Source organism: Melanostigma gelatinosum (assembly GCF_949748355.1).
Source record: "Melanostigma gelatinosum genome assembly, chromosome: 22".
Lineage (NCBI taxonomy): Eukaryota > Metazoa > Chordata > Actinopteri > Perciformes > Zoarcidae > Melanostigma > Melanostigma gelatinosum.
In genome coordinates this window covers 18,514,850-18,522,594 of record NC_136655.1, presented here as the reverse complement: position 1 = coordinate 18,522,594, position 7,745 = coordinate 18,514,850, and positions in this window count along the sequence as shown.

Genomic DNA, 7,745 nt, shown 5'->3' with positions numbered 1-7,745 from the left:
TGCTTCCCTCTATGTGGCTCTGAGATCCAATAATCACATTAGGGTTAGGAAGACCGTCCTGTGTTGCCTTTGAACATCACTTACTTAACTAACAATGTTAACAGAAAACAACAAAGGTCCAGGCTCCTCAAATGGAGGCAGGGCACATGAGCCAGGTCGGGACCTGCACCGTCCTGTGGGAAGGGTGGATGGGTGGTGGGGGGTGGGTGTCAGGCTCTGTTTGAGCTCTAGAAACAAGAGCACCGGATCCGCCGAGATCAACCGGAGCCCGGAGTACACCAGCACCTCTGGAATTCTGGTTCCTTTTAAAGATCCTCTGATTTCAAGGATTTTGTAGCATTTTTCTTTCTACAAGTACAGCAGTATGTCCCACATACCTGACGGTGTCCTAAACTGTCTCCAATGCAGACTCTCCACTCCTCTATTCTTCCTCCTGCAGCTCCTGGAGATCAACTGGGACCTCTGACTGCTTAGCCATCAATAAATGCCACCTCTGCCGCTTATCACAACTGTAATTATTAACAGCAATTATGATGAAGTCCCCGTTTTGTGCAGTGATTGGATGCCTGGCTTATCCTTGACCATTGTCCTTACTGATATCTGTAACCTGCCACGTTCAGTGGAGACTTTCCACCCCCGAAGAGCATTAGGAAGATATTGTACCGATGGGCAGGACAGGGAGGATGTGGACGGGGACAGGATCAGGACAGGAGAGGGCAGGTCATTGTTATGAAGTGGAAATCAAGTAGCTGTTCAGGATGGAAACACTGCTAAAGGTCGGCTGAGGCGCTCTTGCACCTCAAGGGTAAAAATTGTCCGCAGCACCCGAGGTTGTTTGAGGAAAAAACAAAATCCAAGAGTTGTATTCCAAGATTCATATATCCAGGGTGTGATAAGACACACTGACACCCTGATGATCAGATTCTCCCCATGAACGTTCAATGCATCACAGGTCAATCCGTGAGTCCTCTTAAAACCAGACCGACCTTTTAGGTTTCTGCTTTTTGAATGGAAAAAAGGGAAAGTCTTCCTTCAAGTTCAAGGCAAAACTGACCCAACTAATTAACTAGAGAGCAGAAACTGAGTGTGTGTGTGTGTGTGTGTGTGTGTGGGGGGGGGGGGGTTCAGTGCAGTCTTATTGAAGTGTCTACCCAGAATGAAGTGGAAGTAATGCCTGCACATATTGTTTGCCAGGTCCATGCACAGTTCAGGCCGGGTGCATGGGAGATGTGCGAACACATGTGTATATTTGTGCCCATGTGTGTATTTTCGACTGTGGATGGGTGCTTTGTTTTCTTACTCATTGAAACAGTAACCCCTGGGTAAAACCCCCGGCACATACAAATGACTATAATAAACCGGTGTGATCTGATTGCAGGCTTTGATCGGGTCAGTGATGGATGACAGCGCAGCGATTGATATCTGATGGAATGCTGCTCAATGATCTGCTGTAGATTACACCAAGGTCAGCCACTTTCCACTTGGCATGAATTTATTATTTCCATTGATTAAATAAGAGACTGAAGGAAAAAATGTGTGAGTGGTGGACCGTGTGGGCGTGTGCGTTCACTGTGTGCCAAATTAGTAAACTTAAAATGTTAACACATATAAATATCTTTCAAATTCAGACTTGAGCTTTGTTTGACCCAGCGGCAGCAGTGAAAGCGATGCGCCCCAAAGAGAGGTTAGGCCCTGTTCTCAGAACTGTCAGCACACTGGAGTTTGCAGGCCTGATGTAACAACTCAATTTGTGCATTTGTGGATCATCAAATAGTATTTACCCTGTGCATGTGAGCCATATTCCTTTCTTATCAGACAGGACAGAATGTACTCTCACTACAAACAACTGCCAAAAAGAAAATTTCAGAGGACAAGAACAACTTGCAACTTCAGCACACAGAGTGTCCTGGACTGTCCTGCTGGCGTGAGCAGGATGTTGCAGACTGAGAAAAACATACACTATCTAATTGTCTACTGCCACTATTTGAGAGTGAAAGCGAGGCATTTGGGACTTGTTGTCCAACAGGGAAAGACAGAGAAAACGGAAGAGACAGAAACATTTGACAAGCCCAAAGCTTAAAGTGGCACTAGTTTTTAGACGTAGAGTTCAGTTTGTCATGGAGAGTACTACACAATCTGTGAAAACAGTTGCATAGTATCGTCTGTAGCTCTGGAGGAGTTTTCTTAAGTCCGAGAAAATAACCCTGATGATGTCATCAGAGTGTTCTCTGCTTGGGCTACATAACTTTTATTATTAACTATTAACTATTCTGACAACCAAAGTGCACATTTCATATACCACCAATGGTGTTAGGGGGGTCTGGGGCCCACAGGGAGCAGGACTCAAAAGCAGACTCAAGGCGAGGTAGATAGGTTCCACGTACAAGTTCTTTACTTCGATTAGGTTCGGTACACAGGAGAGGCACACAGGGAAATATCGCGGATACAATCCTCAAACATCTCCGAGACAAACTGGCACAGGACAAGGAGGAAACACAGACTAAATACACAGGGGAACGAGGCCCAGGTGGAAGCAATGAGGGCGGGCTTGTAATCACCCAGGAGGACGGCACACGAGAGAGGGGGGGTGTCTGAAACGAGAGACAAGGTGAGTGACAAACACAACAGGAACAGACTGTGGCAACAAACACTACCCCGAAGGTCTAGGCGTAACAAATGGAAGTGAAATGAAAGCTGTACAGCATAAAAGCTCTTCATTAAGGAAGTTTTTTATCTTATGAAGCAGTAAAGGGAGTGCTCCTTTTACCTCGTCATCCCTGATTTAAATGGAATACCACTTGCCGTGAACAAGCATCGTCATTTGATCATGATCGTGATCATGATCATGGTTTTATCATTAGCTAGTAATAAATATGTACGAGTGTAATATTATATTGTATTCTAACCCCTTAACAAAGTAGTAGAAATACAGCTTAGTTTTACGATAGTGTTAGTTTGGTACATAAAAATAGAGAGGAATAAAACGGAAATTCATGTTCAAATCCATGTAAGAGGGTGGTCAGAGCGGCGGCCATTTTTATGTGCATCATTGCTATTGCGACCGTTGTAGCGGGCTAACTTATACTTAACTGTATAAACTAAACCATCTTACGGCAAGTCACAAACACACTGAGATGAGGTTTTGCAGTAACGACTACAACGAGCGGTTGAGTAGTAACGTTACGAAGCGCAGAGAGCCTGAGTAAATTAATAACATGTAACAAATAAATGCTTCATCAAAACAGTCTTGTCACAGCAATGGAAAGCACATTGCTATTGCCAGAAGACTTTGTTAGGCTCATTCTCCTGTAACCAGTGTAGCATTAAAGCATGGTGGAATTAGCAAGCTAGCTAATTAGCTGGCTGGTAGCCGGTGGCAGAGCTGGGTCCAACGCTCCCTCTGCCTCACACCCCGCCACTCCGTGTATCCTAGTCCGGAGTTGCGTCCGCTCTCTTCCTGAGACCACACTTTGCAAAGTGATCTCACAGAAATACGTGAAATGACCTTGACTTCTTAACAGTGTATTATATGTGTCTGCTTTCACAACTTGAAACAGCAAACGCTGTGAATTGAATTAAGAACTTTTTATTACATGCTAGTGATGCATAATGTGTTAAAGAGTGTTAAGGAAAAGATCACATGTAAATACAGGATGCTGTAAAACATCAGCTATCTGAGTATTAACCACACCTATCGCTCCATTGTACAAAGTTTTCCAACACGCAGTACGCATTTTTCCAACAGCTGACCAAGTTCTTGGCCGTAAATAACTGCTTTGATGTTTTCCAGTCAGGCTTTCGACAGCACCACAGCACTGAAACTGCTCTTGTTAAGGTTTTCAACGACATCCACTTAAACATAGACAATGCCAGAAGTTCAGTCTTAGTATTACTGGATCTCAGTGCTGCATTCGACACGGTCGACCATGCCATATTCCTAGAAAGACTAAAAATCTGGGTGGGACTCTCTGGCACAGCACTTAACTGGTTTGAATCCTACTTGAAGGACCGAGAATACTTTGTGTCTGTAGCTGATTACACATCAGAGCTGACTAAAATGACATGTGGTGTTCCCCAAGGTTCAATACTGGGGCCTCTTCTGTTCAACATCTACATGCTTCCACTAGCTCAGATTATGGAAAACAACAAAGTGTGTTATCATAATTATGCAGACGACACACAAATCTACATAACTATGTCACCAGGGGACTATAATCCCATACAAGGGCTGGGTAACTGCATTGAACAAATCAACAACTGGATGTGCCAGAATTTTCTTCAATTAAACAAAGATAAAACAGAAGTAATTGTTTTTGGTACCAAGGACGAACAATTGAAAATCACCGCTCAGCTTCAATCACTGATATTAAAACCCACAAGCCAAGCCAGAAATCTAGGTGTAGTTATGGATTCAGATCTCAACCTGAACAGCCATATCAAGACAATTACAAAATCAGCCTACTATCACCTGAAGAATATATCAAGGATTAGAGGATTTATGTCTCAACAGGATTTGGAAAAACTTGTCCACGCATTTATCTTCAGCAGACTGGACTACTGTAACGGTGTGTTTACAGGTCTCTGTAAAAAGTCCGTCAGAAAGCTGCAGCTGATTCAGAACGCTGCAGCTCGAGTCCTCACTAAGACCAGGAGGGTGGATCACATCACTCCAGTTCTGAGGTCTTTGCACTGGCTTCCTGTCCAACAAAGAATTGACTTTAAAATCCTGCTGTTGGTTTACAAAGCACTGAATGGTTTAGGGCCAAAATACATCTCTGATCTGCTGCTACCTTATGAACCATCCCGACCCCTCAGGTCGTCTGGGACCGGTCTACTATCTGTTCCCAGAGTCAGAACTAAACATGGAGAAGCAGCGTTCAGTTTTTCTGCTCCACATATCTGGAACAAAGTCCCAGAAAGCTGCAGGTCTGCTGAGACCCTCAGCTCATTTAAATCAAGATTGAAGACTTTTCTGTTTGCTGCTGCTTTTAATTGAACCACGTTCAATTAATATATGAATCAATTTCCTGCATTTCTGCATTTTACTACTGTATTTTATTTCTTACACTGTTTTTTAAAAATGTTTTAATGCAATGAATATTCTTAATTGTTTTTAAATCTTCTTTTCTTTTGCCTTATGTTTTGATGCTTTTAATGGTTTTATGTGAAGCACTTTGAATTACCTTGTTGTTGAAATGTGCTATACAAATAAACTTGCCTTGCCTTACACTGCTTTCTACTGACAGGAGGGTAGGACGTTCACTCACACATACAGTTTTGATTAGACAGATATAAAAGTTGAGAGAAATATACAGTTAAGATTCCCAACAGAGAAGTTTAGGGGAACCCCAAATAATGACCCACGATACATATTTGACTAAAGAAAATACAGTCAGGAAATTCATCAATGATAATTGTTCCCCGAAGTAATTGTCCAATACAATGTTTGTCTACACTAAACACTTTATTGCACAGACTTTAAACCCATCACAGGCAATAAATAACGACAACCGATGTTGCAAAGATTACAGATGCAATCAAAGATGAATAACAATTTACCGATAACGAAGATCAACAGCAGATTTTGGCTCCAAACCTCTAGTTCTGGAGTAAATAATTATTAAGTTAAGAATTATTAATGCCCCGATTCTATTTATTTGAGTGTTACATGAAGATGCAAAGAAAATGTAAGTATTGAGCAGTTAAAATGTCACTTACTGATGCAGACAGGTCATCTCATTATCAGGCCTCCAAGTGTCTTTAAAGTATAAAGTCTTTATATCTTTGCCGACACACTAGAAGCAAAAGTGTTCACACCAAAATGAGCATTCACCAAGGCACAACATACTGCTGAGGTGTACATTTAGTTTGTTTTCTTGGGGTTGGTGTGTGTGTGTGTGTGTGTGTGTGCGTGTGTGTGTGTGTGTGTGTGTGGGAGAGAAAGTGTATGTGAGCATGTTTGCTTCTGTGACTAATGTTACTAACCATGCAGTGTCCTCGCACAGTGGCTTTAGCAATCATGTTTGAGGACAGAGTAAACATTGTTCAACCATTAGTGGAACAATGTTGATGCCTGGATCTACAAAGCTTTCCACCCAGGAATGAATGCCAACAAAGTGTACAGGTTCACGTGGGCTGAGAAAGAAATCGCTAATAACAGTAAAGAACAAACATAACAGTAAGAATAATTTAAAAGAGTCGCAAAGTAAAGTTGTCATCCTACAATGTGACCTCAAACCCACTGAATTTAAATTTATTTTCCAGTAAACTTATTAAAAATGAGGGAGCCATAAAATACATTGTCATCTTGGAAACTGTACAATAAATTGTGAAATGTAGTGTTATTGTTGCACAAGTTGAAAAAGGGTCACACAGTCAGCTAACTAACTCTTTAATGTTAAATAGATTACATCAAAGTTTGCTAACATTAGCAAACTTTACTAGCTGTAATAATACACGACCACAAACGGCTATAGCAGCAAAACCCCTGTGATTTATGAGTGTATTTATTTGGGTAAGAGCAAACCCTTTTGTTGCTTATGAATTCAACTTTTCATTTGTAAAAGGAATGGTGTGTTATTTTTTCATACAAAAAGTAACGCGGTACAAAAGTAGCCATTTTCTCCAAGCCAAAACCGGTCTGATATGCTACGTCAGCACTTACCAGAATTCCCATGGCTACATCATACTGTCAAAGTGCTTTACACAGAAAGCTGTTTTGGATCACGGTAAGCAAATTCACACAAGAATGTTTTGTTTATTTTAGTGTTAGAGTAAACACACAGATAGCTAACGTAAACTAAAGGCCGACGCCACAGGTGAACTATAAAATAGTAGGGTTATTTTGACAGGCTCTCCGAGTTTCAGCAGTTTGGTTGACATATTTTCGCCCTGCTGTTAGTTAGTATTAGCCTTTTCTTCTTTTTAAATAACTGAGGACTGTAAATTTAAATTGTATGTACCAAGTAGTAGAGGTGAAATGCTGTCCACTATTTGTTTGAAACATGTGGCCAGGAATTACACTTTAATTCACCGGACCCAAGACCGGCATGGGACATTAAAGCGATGCAGCTGTAATCTTCTAATATTCCAGCGTGGAAATGTCCTTCCTGAAAGCTTCAAGGTTGATTGGCTTTCTGTTTTCAAGACAAGGAAACGAAGGCTCTCAACAACTTTGTTTTGCAATGAGTTTTGAAACGTGATTCATTTTATAGACTCAGGGCTATTATAGTCAAGGGTGCCAAACCATAAAATCATATCATGAAACAGATATTGCCTACATTGGGACGGTATTAAATCAGTATGTCTAAGCCAATATCAGGAGGTACATGTCTGCAATTAGAAACTCACTCTGACTGTGGGATTGTTGGAATTTATTATATTGGAGACATGGCTTTGTACTCATTCTGTATGCAGATTTGAGGCTTTTACTTGATCTTTATTTTTGTTCTTTAACTTTTCCCCCCATAATAAACATTACTCCAGTTTACAATATTGTTTATAAAGCAAGTCTAATATCTTAACATATAGGGTAAATAAAACCTTTAGCTGCTACAGAGCGGTTGCAAACACAGTTGGTCACAGTTCCACATTACCAATGACTTTCAATAAATCACATTAGAAGCATAAAGGCGCCTACAGTAGTTTTGTAAATGTTGTCGACATAATTGTGGCTGTGTTACCTGTAGATTTTTACTGACACACAAGCACCAGCTGCAGGATTCAGCGTTGCAGTGGTTGGACGA